This window comes from Neopelma chrysocephalum, unplaced genomic scaffold, assembly GCF_003984885.1.
Source record: "Neopelma chrysocephalum unplaced genomic scaffold, ASM398488v2 Primary Assembly neopelma1_43, whole genome shotgun sequence".
Classification (NCBI taxonomy): domain Eukaryota; kingdom Metazoa; phylum Chordata; class Aves; order Passeriformes; family Pipridae; genus Neopelma; species Neopelma chrysocephalum.
This window is the reverse complement of record NW_020897702.1, coordinates 17,884,573-17,897,113: the sequence shown is the minus strand read 5'-3', so window position 1 is coordinate 17,897,113 and position 12,541 is coordinate 17,884,573.

Here is a 12,541-nt window from a genome sequence, read left to right as displayed (position 1 = left end):
GATAAAACAGCTTGTTCTTTTGATGTTAGATAAAACACAATTTTGATGTGATTCTGAAGCCAAGAATCATAAAATCTGCTGTCATAATATCTTCCTCTACACTTGAAGGGGCTGTGAGACATCTGGAAATGGAAGATTCTTTTCTTTTACCCCATAAAAAGAATAGTGTTGCCCTCTTTTTCTTCCCAGTTTTGACTCTTGCAATCTGGAAAGATTACAAAAACAACCTGTGAAGTCAGTTTATGGAAGGCTTTCTTAGAAATCCTCTGTTTAGGGTGTGAAATATTTTGTTTATCTGAGTGGAAGAGTTGAATCAGGAATCAAATTTAGGATTATCATCAGCACTAGGTCACACAATCCCCTATTCTTTCAGAGCTGTTGCTAATGAGAGGGTCACGGTTCCCTGTATCACCACCTTGCCTCTGCCACAGCCTTGGAGGGGTCTCCAGCACACAGGTGTGACCTGGAATGAGCCAGGGGCTGCCAGGGCTCCTGTTTCCTCTGCCAAGGGGCAGCAGGAGCAACCTGTATAGTCTTGGCTGCTCAGCACCCAGCTGGGATCTGTGTTTTCCAGCACCATCACAGTGCAACAGCCAGAATCATGTACCCATCTGACTTGAGAAAATCCTGTTTGATCACTCTTAGGTTTGACTAAGGTACTTCCATGGCAAGTTTTTGGGTTATTTTGGTTTGGGTTTTGTTTTGCTCATCTCTGTTGTTAGCTGCTCCCAAATTTCCGTAATGATGTTTTTTCTAGTGATACAGTAAGAATTGCAGCGTTGGGACTTATGTGCAGGGAAATTTCTTGTTACATTGGTACGAAACACTGGCACCTTCACTTAATCATTTGCTTTCAAGTGCTTTATTTTTTTCCAGAAGTCCTGTTGCTGAGGTACAAGCCACAGGAAACCATATGCCCAGTAACACACACTTGCTTTTGTGAAAGATGTGTAATTTGAAGGTGAAATGAAAATAGGCTGCAGGATTTAATGAACTATTTCACATGATCAGTCTGAATTTAATACATATGGTGGCTTCGGGTCTCATAACACTTCACAGGAGACCAAGGGCCATTGCTACTACATTCTTTAATAAACAGGGAAATCAAAGTCCGCAAATGCTGAGTTCTCTGCATATTTTTGCTGCTTAGTGCTTATGTGCCTGCTAAATGTTCTTACCACGGCAGAACATGGTATATTACAAGGCATGTCAAAGAGAAACCATGGCTTGCTTTGATCTTGGGGGTTCCTGTGCTACTTGCCACTGAAGGTTTACATTTGCTTTTCATATACTATATGCAGTTTGTTTGGCTTTCAGTAAAAATGACAGGCAGAATTAATAACAGCCCTAATATCTCATCAGGAGATGCATTCCAAAAATATCTGTCTATCTACACAGTGAGTGTTTGAAAGCCTATATAGGATCCTTGTCAATAAAATTCTTCTACTTCACTCAAAGAGGGAAAATGCTTTTCTCATTTGTTTGGGAAAATGCTTTCCTCATCATGATGTCTTACTTTCACGCATCCAGAAGGATATTGAAGGTAACTGATTATTTCTTAATCAGCCTTTCACACTACTACAGCCCAAGTTTGCCTTTTGTTTATTAAAAAAAATTACAAGAATGTTTTGTGTAGCAAAGAATGAAGCTATATTGTAATTCTCTGGGACACGCTGGGGAAAGCACATGGAAGTGTTTAATTAAGATGTTTTATCAATGTATGTGAACCTTGACTTAAAGCTGCATTGCCCAAGAGGATCTTCACATTCCTGAACTCCAAAAGAGTTCAGAGATTGCAAACTTAGACTGCTTTACAGGGATCTATCTGATACCTACACTAGTCAGCAGCACATGTGGAGCATGGTTTTATAGCACAGACACTCCATCCCTTGAGCACAAACTGCATCACTAGATGGTTTGGTATTTTGAGGATGGGCCAACTATGTGGCCAGGGACAGGAGTTCTCTTTGTTTTTATACTTCTCAGATATTTCCTGACAAAAAAGGAATGGTAAAACTTAGGATTCTCAGATTCCCATCTCTGCCCTAATGAACAGAAATTCCTCTGCATATTTGCCTGCCAAGTTTTATCTTGTCTGCTGCACTCCTCATTCTTCCTCATCACTACCATCTGGTGCTGGAGATGTTCCACTTTGTGTTGTCTAAACTGGTTATCAGAGAGTTAATGAGTACCTGGATAATACAGAAGGGAGATACGCTTCTCCTTCCCCCACATCCTGTTAGTCAGTGGGATTTCCCCTCTCCTCGGCTTTATTTGTGATGCAGTAAAAATAGATCAACAGAGTTCCATGCAGTATTGTGAGCAGAGTTTACTTTTAATCAAGCTATGTGGTCTTTCTACAACATCAGTGACAAAGCTGCTATTAAATACCTTTGAAGTTCTTCATAGCCTCCAACTTCAAATGCTTCAGCAAAACAGATCCATTAAAGCTTTTAGCTAAGAGATAAAGAAGGTGAGTAATAGGAGCTTGGAAACAAAGCTGGCTCTGTTTCCTTTGGAGTGTTGAACAACTCTTCAAATACCAATGGGCATGAGCAAGCCCAGCCAAGGAAGGGAAGGAAGATAAGAATATATTTGGATACCATCCATTCTCAAGAAGAGGCAAATGATGAGAGAGAAACCTTTTCACAAACAAAATCATAGTTTTGTGTCACACACAGTGTCAGGCCCAAGGATTTTTTCATGTAAAAAATGGAATTATCCACCAGCTACTGTGTGGTGTGAACACCAGCAAGTTGAAAATAAGACCGTGATCTCTTAAAATGCATGGGATTTATGTCTTATGGTATCCAACTTCTAGAGCATCACCTTCTATCCACAAAGTGATTGGTGACATTCAGCCCTTTCTCTTGACTGATGACTGTCCTTACTTCTCAGAGTAAGGTCAAAGTCAAGAGGTGTCTATAAAAAGTGCTAGACAAGGAGACAGGTAAGAGTTTGCCTCTACCTGGAGACAGCCTGTCTACCATAGGGAGGAGCTGTTCTATAAATCAGTAAAAAGTCCATCCAGACAGAAAAAAAGAAAGCATTAGAGATTAAAATCATGAGGTCATGGTTCACAGGTTTGCTGTGAATGTGCCATACCAGAACACTTCTCCACCCCTGCACTGTTTCAGTGAGAAGCATTCCTCCCCTGCCCATGTGAAACATTAACTGAAGTTAATGCTGCAAATTTCTTGGGCAGGACAGTGAACGCAAAAGCTCTCTGTAAGGCTCACTCACTAGTCTTCTCAGTCCAGGTCCCATCTTCTATCACAGCCAGTTACCCATTTACTGGCTTTTTCTCCTCTTTTTAAGCTCATCCCTTCACCTGGGCTGGTTCCTATCACCACTGGTCTCAGCTGGCTCCTCATCTCCCTACAAAGACAGGAGAGGAGAATATCCTGGCCACTGATTCCCTTCTTCAGTCTCTATGTCACCTCTGTGTTGACTACATATCTGCACCCTTGACTACCTGTCCTGAATCAGATTCTCCAAGTCACAGTCTCACATGGAAATTTAGATCCTTCTCAACTTATCTGTCATTTCTTCTTTCTAATCTCAAATTTCCACCTGCCCACTTTTCCTTTTCCTACTCCTGTCTTAAGCATTCCCATGTAGAATTAAAACGATGCTTTCTCAGTACTCCTAGGAGCCCCAGTCACCCAGAGCAGAGCAGATCCCAACCCTTGGTTCCAACATGAGCCACTGCTCTTCATCATTGGGAAAGTCAATGTTTGTCCCTGCTGTCTTCAACTGGAGCAGTCACAGAGGTGTTGTGGATTTGACGCTTTTGCAGTCAGGTTAACACCAGGCCCTGGTTAGCAGCACACTCTCATGAGTGTAAATTGTTTGAGCACATGGCATAAAAATGAAAAGTTTGAGCATGTGCAGTAAGGACATTCTTCAAAGACAGTAGTTATTTGCGCAGGAGAAGCTTCTGTAGTGTAAACACAGGTTTGTTTTTTTTTGCTGAAAGCGTAGAGGTTGGTCAGATTTGGGCAGACTTTTAGAAAACTGTAAGAGAGATATAAGGCTGAAAACATGTGGTCTGCTAAAATATGTTTCTCTCTCTAATCCAGCAGCACTGGAACAGTCTTTTTATACCTCTTTTTTTTTTTTTTTAACGTGCGCAACAATCTCTTTCATCTCCTTGTTTCAACCCAGGAATGAATTCAGTTTCCAGAAATATGTGAACAGAAGGCTGAACATCAGGAAGATCACCATCTTACGGCTTGAGTTTGCCAAGATCTTAGGACTTTTAATAGCATCTGCCAAAGGTAAGTAGCAGGGAACCTCAAAAATAGGCAGTCTGAGACTTGTAGTTGAGACCTGACAGGAATTAGGGAGCAGAGGATCTAAGACAAGAGTTCAAGAGTTCTTGAGCTGCTTAAAATGTTTTGAAGGCAATGCCAGGAAGAGCTGTGTATGTAGTCGGAGGACTGGAGAAGAAGAAATGTTAAGGCAGCAAAAAGGATGTGAAAGATGGACTGGACATCTGTTTGTTCATTATGGGAATTAGGGTTCAATTCCATTTAGAAGTGGACAGAAAACCCTTTTCTACTTCCCCAGTGAAGAAGAGTTGCTCTACTCTTCCTCAGGGAGAGAAAATTGGCACGAAGGTAAAGAGACATACATGAGGGGAAGAGAAAGGCAAGATAACATTTTTCCGTGGGAAGTATGATGTTTTAGTTAAGTTAAAAGAGAAATTTACTGAACAAAACTAATAACTGAATGATATCATTACAAATAAATCCTATAAGCCATTTTCACCCCATTGTACAACTTCATCCAACTTACAGTAGACGATGACAACTCAAGCAGCTGTAGAGATTTCTGACAAGATTCAAATGTAAATAACTGAAGCAAAATAATGAGGACGGATGTGATTTTAGACAGATTTAGTGTGGTGAAAATTTGAGACAGAGTTAGGATTAAGTTTTAAATGAGAGACAATTTAGTTCTGAGCAAGAATTCTAACACAGAGGAAACAGTGAGATTCGATCTTCTGGGGGATATTTATGTTCTGTTGAACAGAAGAACTCAAACCATATTGGTGTGTTTGGAGAATTTAGTTGTAACTGAAAGACAAGCTATAACCAAATCATTCCCATTTTATACCAGACCCAGAAGGAAGATAATGCCTGGAATTCAGACGTGGATTTACTTCCCCTGCCTGTGTAACCACACACAGATTTGGAAAACATTTAAACATCAAACTCCAATGAAATAAAGAGAATTAGTCTGGGCTTTAGTTTCTCTGGATGCAATGTGGGCTGAGTAAATGCAGATGTCTATAATGTGATAAACACTTCTTCACAGTCAATGGAGATGAGAAGCCATTTTGTAGGTCACAATTCAAGTTTCCTTAAAGTTGATGTTTAAAATAGGTCAGTTGAATCACTGAATAATATTGTTTCTCTCTTTTGTCTCTAAAAGTAGCTGAGAGCTCTTAGCTCAGTTACGGGAGAATGGAACTTTCCTGTTTTGGAAAGGTAGTTGACAGCTAAAACTGTTAAATTTGGAAGGTACTCAGATGCTGGTCTAGCAACATCAAAGTACTATAGATTTGAAAGGTCAGCCTGGAACACACTTTGTTTCCTCTTAAAATTCAAAGGGATTTGAGTCAGATGTGATCTCCACAACATGTCGTTAGGGCTTCTGCTCATCTCTGAGAATGGTTCTGATTTTCTGGGATCCAGTGAAGCACTAGTCACCAGGCAGACCCGTGATAGACCCCAGCAAAGTCACTCCTATCCTTTTGACACTTGACTTAGTGTGCCACAAGCCAAATAAATTAAGAAAACTCTAACTGGATGCAGTACTGAAAAAAAATTAAAGTTGAAATTGTGCCCAGTTGGCCATGCCTAACTCTGCACATTTACAGGGTTTTGCATCTATTAGTTGTATTTTATAAGGCTACTTTTCATTCCCTCTTTCAGTACTTTCTCCCTTTCTTCTTTTCAAGGAGTGTTCATTTTATGCTGCATACATCCTGCTGGACACATGGTCCAGCATCACATCACCTGGTCTGGAAACCACCTTGAAGTCAGGAAACCTGTGCCTCAAATCTTATTCTATATTTAGTATTGATCTGATCCTCTGACCACATAAAATGCAAGCAAAAACCACCACATTCACAAGATGCCTACTTTCACCAAATCTCTTCTGTATTGCTTCAGGAACAGGAAAATTGATTTGACGTTCACCATTTGCAGGTTCCCCACCTCTGTCCCCAGTCCCTGTGACCTTTATAGAGGCATCTGTCCCTTCCTGTCTACTCATTTCCTCTCAGATGCTTTCTGCAGCATTTAGCTTCTAAACACCTTTTCCGTTTATGTTTGACCTTTCCAAAGCAATGCAAGATATTATAGCACAAATCTCAAAGCCACAGTATATTCTACCCTGTCAGCTCACAGCACTAAGTTCTCCCTCTGTGGCTTCTTCTCCTTTACCTTACACAGCTCACGTGCATGTTGTCATACAGGCTCATCTGGTTCTGATACAGTGTGCTGTTTGAACATGCTGTGAAGTCCCAGGTTCCTCAGGGAAGTGGTCATAGCACTAAGCCAGTCTGAGTTCAAGAAGCTTCTGGACAATGCTTTCAGGCATATGGTGTGATTCTTGGGGTGTCCTGCATAGGGCCAGGAGTTGGACATTATCATCCTGGTGAGTCCCTTCCAACTCAGCATATTCTGTAATTCCATGATTAAAGGTGTGGATTCAGGATAGCACTGTAGCACCAAGCAAGATCTGATTCTGTGCTTGTGGGTGGAGAAATTTCCCCACCACTACCTTCAACAAAACCAAATCATGGTTGTTCATGGTACTTTTCACAGTGTTACAAGACCACTGAGGGGAAATGCAGAGCTGTTCTTTTTTTTTTTTTTGCAACTCTTCAACATTCTTGAGGATCCTCATGTGCAGAAAAACTGTGATATCTGGGTGACTCTTGTTCCAGGAGTTTGGGCAATAGGATCCTATTTGCCTCCACAGACAACACCTTCCCACCCAAGACTCTCAAAAGTCACTTATCTATTTTCACTGCTTTCTACAGGTTTGCACCTCTTGAGGTCTGAGGACAGCTCCACTCTCTCTCTTCCACTGTTTTCTCCGTGTTTACACATCTCCCTTTGCCAAAAATTTCTTCTTGAAAGTTTCCTTCACACTCATTGTACACTGTTGCCTGTAATTCACCTCTTCTTACCTGTGAAAAATCAAGACTTATCTCATCTTTTTGATTACCTCACTTATTGTAAGGAAGGAAGATGAGAGTAAGATGCTCTGGTAGGAATGGAAATTCCTATGAGCCAGTGAGAAAGCATAGAGCTTCAGAGGAGCCACAGACTGTTTTTCTGTAATAAACTCACCAAAATGATCCAAAAGTCTTTTGAATGCAAGTTTTGTTAGACCATGAACACCAGGCAATGAGAAAAGGCTCCTACGTCCCTGCTGGCACTTGTGGCATGTCTGGAAGAAAGGTGCCAGCTCACTCAGGGACTTTCTGAGCTGCAGCAAACTATACAGAGCCCTTGGTCATGCTTTCCTTTTCCTTCCTCCTTCTGCCCCTCTCACCTGTGTCACAGTTTCTCTGTGGTTCTGCAGGACTTCTGTTCTGAGCTGGGACACTCTCTTTGTCCCACATCTCCTCCCCTCACCATCTGTAGACACTCAGTTCCCTTCAGGCAATGGATAATTTTCCATCTACCTGCCCTGGTCACTGACATGAACAGAAGCAAGCAGACCAGAGCTATCTTCTCAGGTACATTAAATGAATTTGTCCTCTAAGTAGGAGATTTACCTTTCCAACACCTTGGTTGCTCCTGGTTCCTACTTGTGAATGGCAACTCCCAAGCATTTTCTCCCTTTGCAGGCTGTCACTTGGTTATTCTGTCCTTTTTGTGGTGGTTTGGGGAATTCTAAAAATTCATAGAATTGCTATATTGTGTGAACTACACAGTGTGTCAGCAGGCCTGGCAGTGCCTTTGGCTTTTACAGTTAATGGATTTTTTTGGTGTTTTTTTTCAACACAAGTCTTATAAGAGTCTTTTAAGTGTCTCATGCTATCATGTCCTTAGTAGCACTCGGATATCAGTAATGGCAAAAAAGATTTATTTCACCATCTAGTTCATCCCTCTGCTGTTGCACAATTATTCCCCGGAGAGCACTTCAGGCTCCCATCCAAGAAGTTTTTGTGTTTAGCTTCAATCTCAAAAGCAGCTCTGCGAGCATGATAGTGCAAGGTTCATTGTCTGCCTTTCAGCCATTTCAAAAATTAATTTGCCCAATGTACAAATAAAAGGTTATTTTTTCCCCTTCCAGCAGTCAGACCCATAAACTGTTTGAAACATCAAAGCCAAACTGCATTTCTTCTGGCTCTAACTTCATTAACCAGAAAGCATCTGCAACTGGAAATGAACCTGCAGCTGTGTTGATGGTTTGCAATCCAGAGTTGAAAATCACTTCACTTTCTTATGGCTCTGTTAGCACTTTATTGCAGGCAGAAGGGGAAAGGAAAGAAATATTGTAATTATTATGGGTAATAATTTTAGAACGGTGCTCTTTATTGAGTGATGTTTGTATGTATCAGTATTTCAAGGAACTCCATTTTTAAAAGGCTGCCTGACTCTGACAGTCACTTTAGGTAAGATATGAATCATAATTCACTCAGATCTAGTTTGATTAGAGGCACTGACTTCATTAGTGGTAAGAGGGAACAGGGACAGGTGATTGACACAGCTTGGTGAGGCAGCAGAGAGATTTCTTCTCTTGAGCTACCATGGGGGAAGAACCTACTTTTTCTTGTCTGTGCCTCTGTGACCCTTCTCTGGGGAAATACCATTTACTGATTTCTGTCTTTTGCATTATAAATGACACAAGTGTTATGAGGCACCCACGGGGGCATAGGTAGCTCCAAATCCTCATTTGAATACACAGAAAATGCACAGCACTGCTTGCATGCCAGGGACCAACCTTTCCCTGAAATATGAGACATTTTATGGGATAGTCACCCACACTCAGTCACTGGGCTACTATGAGGATTAGTTCATCCATATTGAATGTGTTTTCAAGAGCTCCAGCCGTGTAGTGACAAAGCTCACATGGCCAGAAATAGTAAAAACTACTGCAGATGCAATGTGTTTTTCAGACCCTTAAGACAGATTAACCTACAGATAAATAAATGCCATGTGGAGTCTTTCCCATTGCTTTGATCAAAGAACAGGTTTTTTTATAGCTTAATTAAACCCACGGGTCTGTTATTCCCCTCATCCACCCATCATCACACACAGTTCAGCTGAAAAGGCGCTGAGCCTTGAAGATCAGATTTCCCACTTTCCCTCTTTCCATTGCTTGCACCGAGCTTGTTGCTATGGGGCTGACCCTGCTCAGAGGGTTTTAAGCTGGGAAAGTCCCTTGTTAAGGCTCAGCTTTTGGATAATAGCTGGCATGGCAGGGCTGGGCATTTGTACCAAGGTTGGAAGATTTGGCTTGCATGGTGGGATTGCACAGAGAGGTTCACAATCCCGTGGTCCTGTTTGCTGTTAGACACATGATGTGGGCAGTTTGGGAGGCCTGGCTGCATCCTTGGGATACCTGTGTAGAATTTCTGTCGCAGAGGGAGAGGAGGAGAACCCAGATGGGGTCTTGGTCTGCTCTGTCAAGGCCGATGCCCAAGCTGTGGGCTGTAGGCAGCTCCTGTTCACCAGCAAGCAGCTCTCGGTTCTGCTCAGGTCCTGATGATGCAGAAAATGGGAACCTGAGACTTAAAACCCAATTTTGTTCTAAAAGCTGTGCCCCTTGGTATGTACTTTCTTCTTCTGGGCTGAGCATTTGCAAAATGTTACTTAATAGAGACATAATGTAAAATCCCAGCTCCAGATGCACGTGGCTTTTGGTCCAAAAATAATCAAAATCTGAGGCTGCAATCATATGCCAGTTTTGCAACTGGCTCTGTGACAGCAGTTGAACTGTAACCACAGAATCAATCAGCCTAGCTCTTTGGGAGGTTGAAATTCAGGCCAGGTTTTGAAATCTGGGACATCTCTTTAGTAATTTACAGCATACAAAAAGAAATTCAATAATAAGCCTGGTTTAGCTTCCCTAAAACCTTTGGATTGACAAAGAAGCACTTCCACATGTTCAGATCTATTGGGTCCCTCTGCTCTCTTTACAGTGAAACCTTTGCACAGCATGAATTGACATAAGTTAGTATTTTCCAAACTTTTTGCATTGATTTTAAGCTAGTTCCCCTTCCTCTCTCTAAGTAGGGGGGTTTTGATGGGCGAGGAGGCAGCTTTATACACTAACTGCAGTGACACGGTGGAGTGAGTGGCATTTCTTTGCTGATCTCATTGACGAGCTGTTTCATCCTGGGTTTGTTTCTGCAGCAGTGGATCTCTCCCCTTGCCTGGGATTTCTGGGACCTTTGTTCTGCAAATATCTCAGAACTGTAAAAAGTTTGAAAAACAAGAGAGACTGCAGGATATTAAATGCTTGTTCTTTTTAAATAAACAGATGATACTTTTACCAAATGCTATCACTTCGGCCATATTTTTCTTCTGTTGTCATTTTTGATGGCTTGTTTTTACTGTAGAAAAAGTCTGTGAAGCAGCTGCCAGCAAAGTGATGGTAACTGGATAGCATCTGTACATTTGAAAATCCTGTTAAATGATATGTGAGGGAAGTCTATTAAAGCATGTTTGTCTGGAGTTCAAAGTTATTTCACGCAGGGCATTGTTCTGTTGCAGTCTACATCTGCCTTTTTTAATTAAAACACAAAATTAAGTTATTGTTAAGAGGAGTACTTGAAATGCTGTTGGAACAAATATCATGAGATACCCTGAGTGATGTGGTAGCTGTGCAGTATGGCACAGACCTGCATGCTCTACACATCTCAGCTGCTGGAGAACAGGTTGCTTTGAAGCTGCATCTTAGTGTATATGCTCATGAAATGGAGATGAACATTTATATCTGCATGGGATAAAAGTGATAACAAGGACTAGCTTTTTGAGGTCAAAAAGGCTCCATGTGGAAACACAAAGGATGCCATGTGGAATACTTAATTTCAGGTATTCTTAGCAACTACCACTTTTCAGCGCCATGTGTTTCGTTGCCTGGATGTAAGAGCTAGGAAGTTCCTCTGCAACTCCTTTGAGAGGTCGTAAATCTTCCTGTTGGGAAGAACAGCTACCAAGAGTTTCCCACACATCTTTTGATTGCCACTAGCGCTTTCTCAATTTTTTTTCAGCCTTATCAAAACAAAGTGACGTTTAATAATGTTTTGCTATTCGGACACACATTCAGGTGATGATCTACCTGCACATTACACTGTTTTGTTTGGTTTTGTTTTGTTTTTTTTGTTTGTTTGTTTTGTTTTGTTTTCGGTTGTTGTTGTCGGTTTTGTTTGTTTGGTTGGTTTGGTGGTTTGTTTTTTTTTTAGTTTGTTCTGTTTTGTTTTTTTTTTTAGTTTTTATACAACATAGAATTCACCGTGACATAACACTTTATTTTTAACCTAATTATATCTATATGCAAACCCAACCTTTCACTTAACCCCTTTCTTCAGAACTTAAAATCGGATGGAGTATTGAGTTGACTGGCCTGGAAACTAAATCCCTCTTTGTCCAGAGAACAGCCAATGTCTTCAAGGTGCCCTTGAAGGTCAGCTGCCTAGATTTGATTTGCAAGTGAGGAGACTTGTGCCTTCTGGCTTGCTCATAGGAAAGCTGTTCACTTGCCGAAGCCGAAAAGGTCAATGAAGCAGAGTATGGAAAGCACTTTTGGATGACTGCAAGAGCTACTCCTGGGGTCCTCATGCATGGGCTGGGTACATGGTATTGAAGTGCCTGCTCAGCTGCAGTAAGAGTGGGGCTGCTCCTTGAGAGAGGATGAGTTGGAAGCTGAGGATGATCTCAGCACAGGCAGTACCATCCCTAACAGGGCACAGTCACAGGGCCAGGAGCAGTGACTAGCTCTGCTGACCATCAAGTGTCCATTGGACAAGGCAAAATCTGGGATCTATTTAGGCAGCCTGCTCAGGAGCATCTGGACATGGAACCAGAGACAGGACTGGAGACGAGGCTACTTACAGCATGAGTGCAGAGAGGGCAGGTTGGCCAGGTCAGTTAATTCAGGGCTACGACTGGTCTCAAGGTCCTGGCACTGCTTAGCACCAGCTCACTTGCTATCAAGATGGTGTGGTGGAGGCAGGCCCTGCTTTGCAGGAGGGCTGTGCAATGGATGCTGTCTCTCCCTGACCTTCACACCTGCTCTGCTCCTATGACTTTTAGTCCTGTCGTCTTGGCTCGAAATCTCAAAAGCCCGGAGCCAGCGTCCTAGAAAGTCATTTGGATTCTTTCCACTGGCTTCAGTTTTGTTTGAGCCAGCCAATTACTGGGACAGGCTTTTCCTGGTCTCCCAGCACTGCTGCCGAGCATGCTGCTTTTCCCATCCATGAGAAAGGCAGTCATCAGTGGAGAGGTTTAGGTCAGGTGACAGCCAGGAAAGTTTGCTTGCAAATGGCTGGAGGGACCTCAATTAT